Source organism: Paralichthys olivaceus, chromosome 2 (assembly GCF_024713975.1).
Source record: "Paralichthys olivaceus isolate ysfri-2021 chromosome 2, ASM2471397v2, whole genome shotgun sequence".
NCBI classification, from domain to species: Eukaryota; Metazoa; Chordata; class Actinopteri; order Pleuronectiformes; family Paralichthyidae; genus Paralichthys; species Paralichthys olivaceus.
In genome coordinates, this window is record NC_091094.1 from 29,833,579 (window position 1) to 29,846,259 (window position 12,681).

A 12,681-nucleotide genomic window follows, 5' to 3' on the forward strand; every position below is an offset into this window, starting at 1 on the left:
CACTATCTCTCTCTCTTCTCTCCCCTCTTTTCCACCCATCTACCCTCTCCTCCCCATTTTTCTCTGCTCACCCCAACTTGTCGAGGCAGATGACCGCCCACATTGAGCCTGGTTCTTCTAGAGGTTTCTCCCTGTTAATGAGGGAGTTTTTCCTCTCCACAGTCTCCAAAGTGCTGCTTATTGAGGGAACTGTTGGGTTTCTCTATATTTAATACAATTTTAAGGTCCTGACCTTTTATATAAAGTGCCTTGAAATAATGTATGATTTGGTGCTATACAAATAAAATTGAATTGAATTGAATTGAATACACTCAACTAGCAAGTGGCTGCAAATGGGTCGTCCCACTATAGAGCTGCACCCAGATAATTGCCAAAAGTAGGATTTTCTAACTTCAGAACCAGGACAATGGAAATGAGCAATAAACTTAAATCTAAGGTTGAAGATAAAATATATATCAATAAATCAATCAAATTGTATTTGTATAGCCCATATTCACGAATCACAAATTCAACTTGTCTCATAGGGCTTTAACAAGGTGTGACATCCTCTGTCCTTAACCCTCAACAAGAGTAAGGGAAAACTACCAAAAAAACCTTTTTAACAGAGGAAATAGAACTCAGAAAGAGCCACATGTGATGAATCCCTCTCCCAAGATGGACAGAAGTGCAATAGATGCCACGTGTAATGGAGAACATCAGAAAAATAAGAGTATTTACAGCATTGGTTAGAATAAACAGTTTGTAGCATGATGGAAGGTAAATGAATTGAGGAATTATTGTCAGTAATGGTAGCGTATCTGAGTAGACATATTGTATATCAAGCAGTCTTTTTGTAATCATAGTCCACGATCAGCTGCCACCACGATTAGGATACACCATTATAATCCATCATCATGATCCACCACCATCAGCAGCCACCTTAATCATGGTCCACCACTATGATCAGATGCCAGCACGATGCAGGATCCACCATTATGATCACGATCTCTGATTCGCGATCCACCATCATAATCCACGACGAGGCCGCAGTCGCAGCCCTGGATCTGCGAACGATAAGGCACAGGGACTCCGGGAAAGAAGTCAAGTCAGTAACATGAGACATTAAGTTATTTGATGTGATGAGGAGGGAGAAGAGGAAATAGAAGCTTCATGTGTCATGTGTCCCTCGACATTGTAAACCTCGAGGGACACATGACAAAAATTAGCAGCACAACTGAGAGCAGATTTAAGACAAGCCTGGACCAGCTCTAACTATAGCTATATCATGATGTATAAAGAAATAATAGATACATAATAATAATAATAATAACAATAAATAATAGACAGATAGACTGGGACATCCCTGGACTGTTGAAAGAAGGCAGGATGGCTCTATGGATTTTTACAGTTAACTCCAGATTCAGAACATCTGCAGCCTCAGCAGCTCTCAATCCAGTCTACAACTGTACAGTGTTGGACAGTCTTTGTCCACTGCAGCCTCACGTCTGTTCTTGGCTCACAGAGTGGAACCTGATGTATAGACCATCCACCTCAAGGCTGGATGTGTTGTTCATCCTGAAATGCTTCTCTGCTCACCACAGTTGTAAAGAGTAGTTATCTGAGTTACTGCAGCCTTTTTGTCTTCTCCAACCAGTAAGACCATTCTCCTCTGACCTCTCTCTTTAACACTCTGTCTACAGAACAGAAGATCAGCAGTTACAGAAGAAGTCAAACCATGCTGAATACCATACCACAAGTCACTGTAATCACATATTTCATCATTCTGATTTAAAGGTCAAGCTGTATCTGCTTTCCCCAGGCTTTTGGTCTTTGTCCTTACCTGGGCTAAAAAATAGCCCCTAATTTCTTCACTGTACGAGACATGCAGAGATTAATTAATGTGAATTTTTCTTATCTCTGTGTAAGAAAAGATGTATTTCTACAACATCAGTGTGTTCTTTCAGTCATAACATTAACTTGTTTTAAACCTTAAGGAAAATCAAGTCTTGCTGTCACAAAATCATCTGTATGACCTACAGACAGATTATTTTATACTCACATGAAGAATTTGACTACATTCCCTTACAGTGTGCTCAGACAAGGATAGAGATTACTGAATTACAATTTCCCCTCACCATTACTGTCTCTGCCTTTAACAGAATGTAACCAATAGCAGAACCAGACTCAATGTGGGCGGCCATCTGCCTCATCCTTTTGGGTTGAGCAGAGAAAAAAATGGGGAAGAGTAAAGAAGTAGGTGGAAAAGAGGTGGGAGAAAAGAGAAAGGGAAGGAAGGGGAAAGAAAGGGGAAGAGAGAGGTGAGCAATACCAGGAATAGCTGTGCAACCATTATATTTAAGCTCTGTCATGGTTGTTATAATGGAAAATAATAAGAGTGATATTTATAGATGTAATTGTGTTATTAATAATAGCAGCACCAGTTTCACCAGTTGGAATTACACCACTCCTGTTAGACACATATTTAGTCACTCCTTATGTCTGGTTCAATCAGAGCAGAGAGACAAACACAGCCAGAGCCTACAGATTGTGTGAGCCAAAATCTGAGGAAATACGTCTCCCAAGGACTTTCCTGTTGTTAACTAACACAAACAACCGACTGACAGGAAACATGGAGTCTCTTTCAAATAATATCAACATCTAACCCAAACCTAATCAGCCCTCACCCTCTCTCCCTTGATGAAGTCCCCAAAGCAAACAGACAGCTACCCATCAAAATTGTATTGTCTTCATATTTTCATTATTATTACCCTGTGTAGAGTTGTTGTTGTTGTTTGTTGTTCAATGTACTGTTCTGCAACTGCTGTACCTTGGCCCAAGACAAATTTCCCTATGGGACAATATAGTATATTTGATTTGAAAATTGACTCTCATTAGACTACGAAATAATTTAGTACGCTCTACAACATCTATGCACACACAAACACACTACACACGACATGTAACCTCTTGGCCTTATTACATAAACTCCATATAAATGGTCTGTATTTATAGAGCTTATAGTCTTGATCACAAATACTTAAAGCAGTTAAGTGTACTGTTTTACATTTACCCATTCATACAATGTATCTATGTGAAGTTTTCTCTTCTTTCTCAATGAGAAGAGGGTTCAGTATTTTGCCCAAGGGAAGACTGGGATGAAACTGCCGACCTTCTGGTTAGAGGACGACTGCTCTAGCCCCTGAGCACAGCCACCCCTTAACTGGACAAAACTGCCTTCCTTGATTTACTACTCCACTAATTGAGAAAATTGTAATTAATAAGTGGTTGTATTTATATAACGCTTTCTAGTCTTGAAAACCACTCAAAGCGCTTTACACTACAGTTTTTGCCATTCACCCATTCACACACACATTCATACAGTGCATCTATTAGCAGTACTTTTTGTTATTCTATGGGGCAATTTGGGGTTCAGCATCTTGCTCAAGGACACTTTGGCATGCAGATTGGGAAGATTGGGGATTGAATTGCTGACCCCCTGGTTGGAGAATGACCACTCTACCCCTCAGCCACAGCCGCCCTAGTATTAGAGACTTTGTGAAATGGCTACAACCTTTCACAGGCTGGGTGAACTAAATACTTGTTAATGATGGGGATTTTTGGTGCGTAGGGAGATTAATACATAAACTATATGACTCAGCCAGGAGCAATCAGGAGACCAACTGCAATTTCAAAATGTCCCAGTTTGTATAATCAGAGAAGAATTTTCCTGACAACTTTTTACTTTTACTTCCTATATTTAAACACAAATATCTGCACTTTATAGTCCTTAAATTCTCAAAACTGGCTTGTTACTTGTTTCAACCTCCACGGATGATGACACGACGTAAAAGAAATAACAAGACAGAGAGGACCTCAGACGACCTCACTAAACCATCCAATCTATGGTAGTGACAGGGGGTGTCTACAAAGGGCAGGGACTAAATCAACACAAATACATTCCCCATCCATTTAATCCCTGTACAAAATGATCCAGGTGCTCATGCAGGACCATGGTTCACTTCAGTCTTTATTACTCTGTCTGAAATTTGGCAGCAAAGCTAGATTGTGTCCAGTTCTGTGCAGGTTGTTACCAAAAGAGGAAAACTATCCCATTTTATGTGCCTAGCATTTTTTTTTGGTTTTGCAGGGTTATCAAAATAAAGCATTGTGTATCGTTGAAGTAAAAAATTCATTTTTACTTTTTACTTATGTACTTGAGTACATTTCAGAGCCTGTACTTTCTTACTTTTACTAGAGTAAAGTAGTTGTATCAGTACTTTTACTTTTACCAGAGTCTTTTTTTACTCAAATATCTGTACTTCTACTTAAGTAAAGAATTTGAGTAATTTTGCCACCTCTGCCTAAAACCCCAAAAGATCCTGTTAGTTACTTTACTCCTAGGCTAAAGGCTAAAATTGTCTTTTTTCTCCAATTTAGATTAAAGCTGGAAAAAAAAGTCGGAGACTAAATCTTCATCTTTATAGCCACCCAATAAATATGACATTTCTGGTCTTTCAGGTTTATATATAAAATGTCACATTCTTAGCTGAGCTTGGCCAAAACATTTTCCTCATGAGAGCCACCCTATGGAAATGACCCCCCAGATGAACTTGAGGAGATGAATTTTATGTTTATTCAGTGGAGACCTGTAGCTTGAAATCCTCTTCTCTTTTGTTTATTTCCTGTTAGGGCAGGGTGGGCTGCAAAAAACGAGGTTAAACAAATCCAGCAGGATTTGGACAACTCAACATAATGTCACATCCAGGATCAGACAAAACAGAGATGATTCTGAGATAGCCTTACAAAACACGTCGACATGAGACTAGAGACTGAGATTGGAACGTTGTAAAGCTTGTGTTCTGGATATTTTCAGTGAGGCACATAGATGTTTGAGATAGAGACATGAGAATGTCCATGATCTAAATGTCTAAACCTTATTTGGATCTGTTTCCACCCAAAACAGTCACAAAAGTATTAAATTGACCACTGAACACCCCAGATAAGGTTTGTTCTGCTCTCAGCCTCTCCTCCGTGTGAACTGTCATCTCACAACTCATCTAGTAATCAAACAGCTGGAACAACAGACCCTGCTATGCTAACTATACAAGATTGCAGGAAATACTTTGTCAAACTCTCTGAGGGAAAGGTTTGGGGTGCTGTGAAGCTCATGGTATCCTGCTGGTATGCTGCTGACACTTACAAATATACACGCAAATATTTGACATAGTTCAATGATTCCAGTCAGGAGCAGCCTGTGGACAAAAGGTCCTGAATGCTAATAAACATGAAGAAGCACTGAGCACTCTGTCTCTCTGCCCCCATTTATTAATTAATTATGTTAATATACTATGATATAACAATAACAGGTGACAAGGCCTTACATCTATAAGTATCCGCACATACATATACAGATCAGAAAATACTGTGACTTGCATGCTGTGTCCAAAAACTTCTGAATTTAAGAAGATATCTCTCTATATATACAATAGTGATTTTTATTAATGATTTTTCTGTATATTGTGCTTTATATATACTGTATTTTTTCATTTACCAATACCAGTACACATTTTAGAGACATTACAGTAGTAACAGCTCTACACTGTGTTTGCTTGATAGTAGAGACATCAAGAGGAGTCTGTGCTTCAGAGAGACTCGCTGGGAAACAGTGAACCTCTCAGTTGGATTGATCTCTGCTGTCATCTACAGCCCTGGAGAAGCCAGAGATAACCAACACAGAACCTTATTTAAACTTGGACAGCATTTTTTTGTGTCCCAGATGAGTAGGCTGAGGTAGACATGGAGAGGGAGTTCTTAGTCTGAATGATTGATTTCATTTCAACATTACATTTCTATTGCTGTCTTAATTTCTACTTTGTTTTCATTTTTTGTTGTTTTTATTTTTTCAAATTTGAAATGTTCTATCTGTTACAGCGAAGACACAAATAGGACAGGATAGTAACACTTGTGCTAACTGAGCTGAGACTTGACTGGCTAGTTGCAGTCAACAATTATGTAATACTGAACACCCTATGTTACATTTCCTCAGTGATGGACTCTAATATCGGTGTATGTCTCAAACTGAGATCAGGTTGTTTTCTGGGAAAAACACTAATGGCATCTCTAGTATGTATGCTGTGACACTGTACCAAGTGTTTGGAGACTGAATATAATCGTATACAATGAAATAATGACTACTTCAACAAAAATTATTACCACATACTACCACACAAACACCGTTGCTTAAAATGTGAGCTCACAGTTCTCTTGTGTGTCAGAATATTGTTAAAAAAATACTTTGTGTGGGGGTCGTGTCTTTTTCAAATGTGCCGGTCTCCATCTCTGAGCGATATTGATTGGAGCACTGGACCTAAAGGGACCAGACTAACGTCACACTGCCAGAATCACAGCCAGATATCTCAAGTTGTCACAATAACACAGACACAAATAACATGCCACTTCCACCATGAACTGTGGTGGCAGTCACACATGAGTGAGTGATGAGATGTCATGCACCCATGGGATTTTTTTTAATGAGCTCCATGTAGGCCCAGAGTGAACAACAAGCAGGGTCATGTGAACAATCATCCACAGGATTTTGCATCTATATACAACAAGTAGGTTAATGACTGGACCAGTGAGGCTCTTATGGGTACAACACATTTAAGTGAAACATGGACTTATCCTCTGGGTGCATTAAGAATTTCATGTGTTTCATGTGTTTTACGCAGAATTTACAAGAAGTCATACGGCTTCTTGTGAAGAAAAAAGAAGTGATAGGGCTTCTTGTAAATTTTGCAAGGGCTCCATGTCAATGTCTAGGCATTCAAAGAAACCACAACATCCCTTAGTTCCACTTCCAATATGAAGCAAGAGCTGGATTAGTGGAATTACTTTCACAGATACATTGGAATTTACAGTACTGGTGGTTTGTGCACATGGCACAGATGAAAAAAACACTTAAACGTGGTCAATGAAGATGCAAGTCATGTTTATTTATAGCTTGCTGGCTTCAGAAACTATCCAGTCTCAGCTCCGAAGATGACGAGAAACAGATGAAGTTGATTAAATATTTTGGAACACTAAACAGTCATGACCATGAAAGACCCATTGGAAAATAAAAGACTTGTGTGGGATATAACAAATCAGCCTTTTCAGATCAGTGGCAGGTTATTTTTGGAGAGACGATGCTTCTGTTAAGTGTTGATTTCCACACACCAACTTCTTACTCACATCCGTTGTGCCATTAGCCCACAGTGGGTCCAAGCAGAAGTGATTCAAGATTCAAGGGTTTATTGTCATATGCACAACAATTACATTCAGCAGTTGCTGGCAATGAAATGCTCCCCTCTAGCCTTGCTCAGAAATTACACAAGAAAAAAATACAAATAAAAATAGAATATAAAATATAAAAAATCGTCGGCCAGATGGCAGCAGGCAGGACAGTTAATGGTTTGGGTGCTGGGGTCTTTAACGATCTGGTTGCTCTCTGGGTGTAGCTGTCCTCCATGGATGGCAGCTCTGTCCTGGTAATACACTGAGCAGACTTCACCACTCTCTGTAGAGCCTTGCAGTTCAGGGCGATGCAGCTGCCATACCAGGCGGTGATGCAGCCAGTCAGAATACTCTCAATGGTGCACCTGTAAAAGTTGCAGAGAATCCTTGGGCCCATGTTGAGCCTGGCCGTCCAGGTCAGGTGATGTGAACCCAGAGGAACCTGAAACTGCTGACTCTCTCCAACATAATCCTGTTGATGGAGAGGGGGGCGTGTTTAACTCCCTGTCTCTTCCTGTGTGTCATCAGCAAATTTAATGATGGTTTTGAAGCTGTGGGTGGCCACGCAGTCATGAGTGAACAGGGAGTACAGGAGAGGACTGAGCAGGCAGCCCTGGGGGGCGCTGGTGCTGAGAGTCATTCGGAGAATGTGGTGCTGCCTATCCACACTGGTGTTGAGCCCAAGGTCGCCATGCTTGGTGACGAGCTTCAGGGGCACGATGGTATTGAACTCTGAACTATAGTCAATAAACAGCATTCTCACATGTGTACCTCTGGTCCAGGTGGGTGAGGGCAGTAGGAAGGGTGAGGGAGATGGCATCTGCAGTTGACCTATTTGGCCTGTAGGCAACTGCAGTGGGTCCAATGAGTCATAGAGGGAGTAGGTGATGAAGTGGTTTGCTTTCACAGCAACTCACAGCGTTCCCAACCTCAATGTTCAATAAAGATAACAAACTCCAACAGGCGCTAGGACAAATATGGCGCACCCACTGCAAACACAGGTGTCATCTCTGTCTGAATGTGTGTCTGCACAGTCAGTCACACAGTACAGTTTACTCTCTCAATAAACTAAGAAGGAACATGTGCATACCCTTTACCTGCATGCCAAGAAGCTATGAATCATTTAACCAGGTCAAAGTTCAAATCTAATCTGTAACAATTAAAATGAACAGTTAGGATTAGTGTTTGATGCTTCACCAGACAATACCTGTGACACAGATTTGGGAGAACTGATGATAGCGTCATTGATGATCAGTGATTCATGTTCTGTGGGTTGCTGCCAGTTCCCAATCAGTATGTGATGCATGTTCCGGCACATGTTAATGACATTGTTACTCCCTACCTTGACGAGTGTGCTGGCCTCAATCAAGGAGGCATTCTGGACCAGCACCATGGTTAGGATCTGGTTAGAATTTTTAGAGTTAAGGAATAAATGATAAAATGATAAAATAAAACTAATTTTACTGTTCATGTTTACCTGCCCCACTTAAGATGTCACAATAGTTCCATAATCTTAAATTGTTGACAACAATGTTAGAAATGACGAGGAAATGTGAAAATAAAGCTGAATGAAACTTGTTACAACAAACAGGCATTACCATTATTTATGTTCTTTCTTTTTCTTTTCTTTTTGCTGCGTCATTGGCTGAGGAATGCTCAGTGCTTCTTTTGATGTTAATATACCCTCTTATTTAGAGTCAGTTGTTTTGCTTTATCCTCTTACAGTTTTTTTCTGAAACAGGATTAATCAGGTTTATCAGCTGAGGTCATCTCAGCTCAGACTGGCAAGCCCTTTATCCCATCATAAAGGTACAGTGTGTTCTCACTTCCTTTGAAAAGCTCCTTCTGAATTCCCACACATACCTGACGCCCATCCCATATGCCTCAACAAGAACCAGAGTGTGCTGGTGCCCCTGTGTTGCAGTCATGCAACCTGAATCTTTATCTGATACCAATTCATGCTTTCATACCTGGTTTTGGAAATAATGTGCACACACAGTCATGTTCCAACAGGTGAACACCAACACACCAAACATCCCTCCTCTACATTCCTGGGCAAGCTAGGGCGTCATGTCCCAACCCAGTCTATTAAAGTGGAAATTCACTGCCTACACTCTCGACCTCAGTCTTCAGTATGTTGCAGTAAACCATGTGTCAAACCTGTTTTTTTAGGTATATTTCTGACCATAAGGACAAATCATGTGCAATTGTTTGGCCTCAGCACAGAACATTCAGTACATGAACAAAGTAGTCTCACTCTAGAAATGACTCTTCCAGTGATCTGTTGTCGTTCATACTGCATTGGCCGGAACAGGATAGTACAAGTACATTTTTATATTACAGGATAGGCTGTGTGTGTGTGTAAAACCCATTAGTGCTACTTAATTGTTGGCATTCTACCTACAGCACACAGAAAGTATGATAAATAGTAGAAAATAACAGGGTGGAAGTAGAAAAGGCTGAAGGAGTGCTGTTCAGTGTCTAAAGTGGATATTTTGCAAACAATAGCTGCATGTTTGGTGGATATTTCTACCAAATACAATCACATGCACATTGGATATTGTAAAAAAAAATGCATTCTTAGCGTTAGCTAAACTTATCGATAACGAAAAAATATCATTTTACTAGTATTAACCAGTTAGCTGTCATTTTTGCTTTTGAACTTCAATAACTAGCTCCACATGAAGCTAGTAAGTTGACTCAAATTATAAAATATGCATGGGAGAGCTAATACAACTTGCTTAGAATTAAATTTCATTGTTTAAAAAAATGTAATTCTTGATGTGGTATAAAAAGGTACAAAAGATTGAGACCAGTTTGAGTGCACAGTACCTTATGATACTGTGAGGTATCAAGGTATTTGCTCATGTATGATGGTTACAGACCAGGATATGGCCAACCCTCAACTCAGACATAATTCTCTGCCTCTGCTCCTGAAAGAGGAGCAAATATTCACACTGTAGTGAATCATCAGTACAGGCAAACAGAAACCTGAGTCAGTTCAGGTGTTTGAAGAAACAACCCAGTGAACACAAGTTGTCATTCGGTCAAAATCAGCAACATTGTCTCCATTGATGTTCTCTGTTCTTTTCTACAATATGTCTTTTCTGAATCTGTCAAAGTTTGTCAACGTTCTTCCTGGCTGTGTTCAGGTGCAGACAGGAAGCTGGAGCAGTAAACACATGAGAACCCAGCCAGCCAGGAAGGCATCACTCTAACAGCTGAATAATGACAGCGGCTCTTCTTCCTCTGCAGGCTGCGGAGGCTCAACATGGGCCCAAGGATTCTCTGCAACTTTTACAGGTGCACCATTGAGAGTATTCTGACTGGCTGCATCACCGCCTGGTATGGCAGCTGCATCGCCCTGAACTGCAAGGCTCTACAGAGAGTGGTGAAGTCTGCTCAGTGTATTGCCAGGACAGAGCTGCCATCCATGGAGGACCGCTACACTTAGCGGTGTAGGAAGAAGAGCAACCAGATCGTTAAAGACCCCAGCACCCAAACCATTAACTGTCCTGCCTGCTGCCATCTGGCCGACGATTTTTTATATTTTATATTCTATTTTTAGTTGTATTTTTTTCTTGTGTAATTTCTGAGCATGGCTAGAGGGGAGCATTTCATTGCCAGCAACTGCTGAATGTAATTGTTGTGCATATGACAATAAACCCTTGAATCTTAGATCACTTCTGCTTGGACCCACTGTGGGCTAATGGCACAACGGATGTGAGTAAGAAGTTGGTGTGTGGAAATCAACACTTAACAGAAGCATCGTCTCTCCAAAAATAACCTGCCACTGATCTGAAAAGGCTGATTTGTTATATCCCACACAAGTCTTTTATTTTCCAATGGGTCTTTCATGGTCATGACTGTTTAGCGTTCCAAAATATTTAATCAACTTCATCTGTTTCTCGTCATCTTCGGAGCTGAGACTGGATAGTTTCTGAAGCCAGCAAGCTATAAATAAACATGACTTGCATCTTCATTGACCACGTTTAAGTGTTTTTTTCATCTGTGCCATGTGCACAAACCACCAGTAATGTAAATTCCAATGTATCTGTGAAAGTAATTCCACTAATCCAGCTCTTGCTTCATTCCGTCTACAAGACGGGCCTGAGCCGGCTTTACTTCCTGAGGAGGCTCGGGTCCTTCAATGTCTGCAACAAGATGCTGCAGATGTTCTATCAGTCTGTTGTGGCGAGCACCATCTTCTTTGCTGTGGTGTCCTGGGGTGCGGGCATCAGGACAAAGGATGCCAACAGACTGAACAAAATCATAAGGAAAGCAGAGTCTGTGGTTGGCTCTAAGCTTGTCACCATGGAGGAGGTGGTGGAGAACAGGATGCTGGCAAAACTGCTGGCAATCATGGACAATCCCTCTCACCCCCTCCACAAAACACTGGACAAGCTAAAGAGCAGCTTTAGCCACAGGCTCATCCAACCCCGCTGCTATAAGGAGCGATACAGGAAATCGTTCATTCCAACCGCAATAAGACTCTATAACTCATCTACCTCTGTCAGAGCCACCATCACAGAACTGCACTAATATACCTATCACCCTTGCACCATGTACCCTGTACTACACTACGCCCCATATACTGGAACATTTACTTCTGTGATATGTGTTAATTTAAACCATTTTGATATTACAGACCATTTTATACAACAATATTGTCTTTCGCACACCCAGTCTACATATTCTTACACTGATAGTATATTGTATAGTCAAGTACTTATATTTATACCCTACTATATACTATATATCATATCATATTATATTATACTGTGTATATTCTCTGTATATTCTTCGTATATATAAGTCTATATACACATATTTATACATGTGTACATGTTATTATTATTATATTATTACTACTACTATTACTATTATTATTATTATATATACTGTTGCTGCCATTATTACTATATACTGCTATTATATTGGTATAATTACTATCTATATAAATATATATTATGTTATATTGTATACTATATATATATATATATATATATATATATATATATATACTGTACTACTATTCTTATATACTATCTAACAATAACATTACCATCATATCATCATTACTATTACCATCATATTGCCACTGCACTACTTGTCTGCCTATTCATCTTGTGTTTCTGTTTTTGTTCTTTTTACCTCAATGTTTTGTTTTGTTCTATTGTATTGTGTTTTGTTGTGTTCTGATACACAAGCTGCTATCACGACTTAATTTCCCTCCGGGGATGAATAAAGTAATCTATCTATCTTTATGGGAAGTGGAACTAAGGGATGTTGTGGTTTCTTTGAATGCCTAGACATTGACATGGAGCCCTTGCAAAATTTACAAGAAGCCCTATCACTTCTTTTTTTTTCACAAGAAGCCGTATGACTTCTTGTAAATTCTGCGTAAAACACATGAAACACATGAAATTC

At 39.9% G+C, this 12,681-nt stretch overlaps 1 long non-coding RNA gene across 1 annotated transcript; it reads left to right on the plus strand.

Moving 5' to 3' along the window:
* The first annotated feature begins 8,894 nt into the window (after positions 1-8,894).
* On the plus strand, positions 8,895-10,929 carry LOC138406052 (uncharacterized). Its single transcript, XR_011239723.1, has 2 exons — positions 8,895-9,383; positions 10,404-10,929. It is a non-coding gene; the product is annotated as an uncharacterized lncRNA (long non-coding RNA).
* Positions 10,930-12,681: the final 1,752 nt, after the last annotated feature.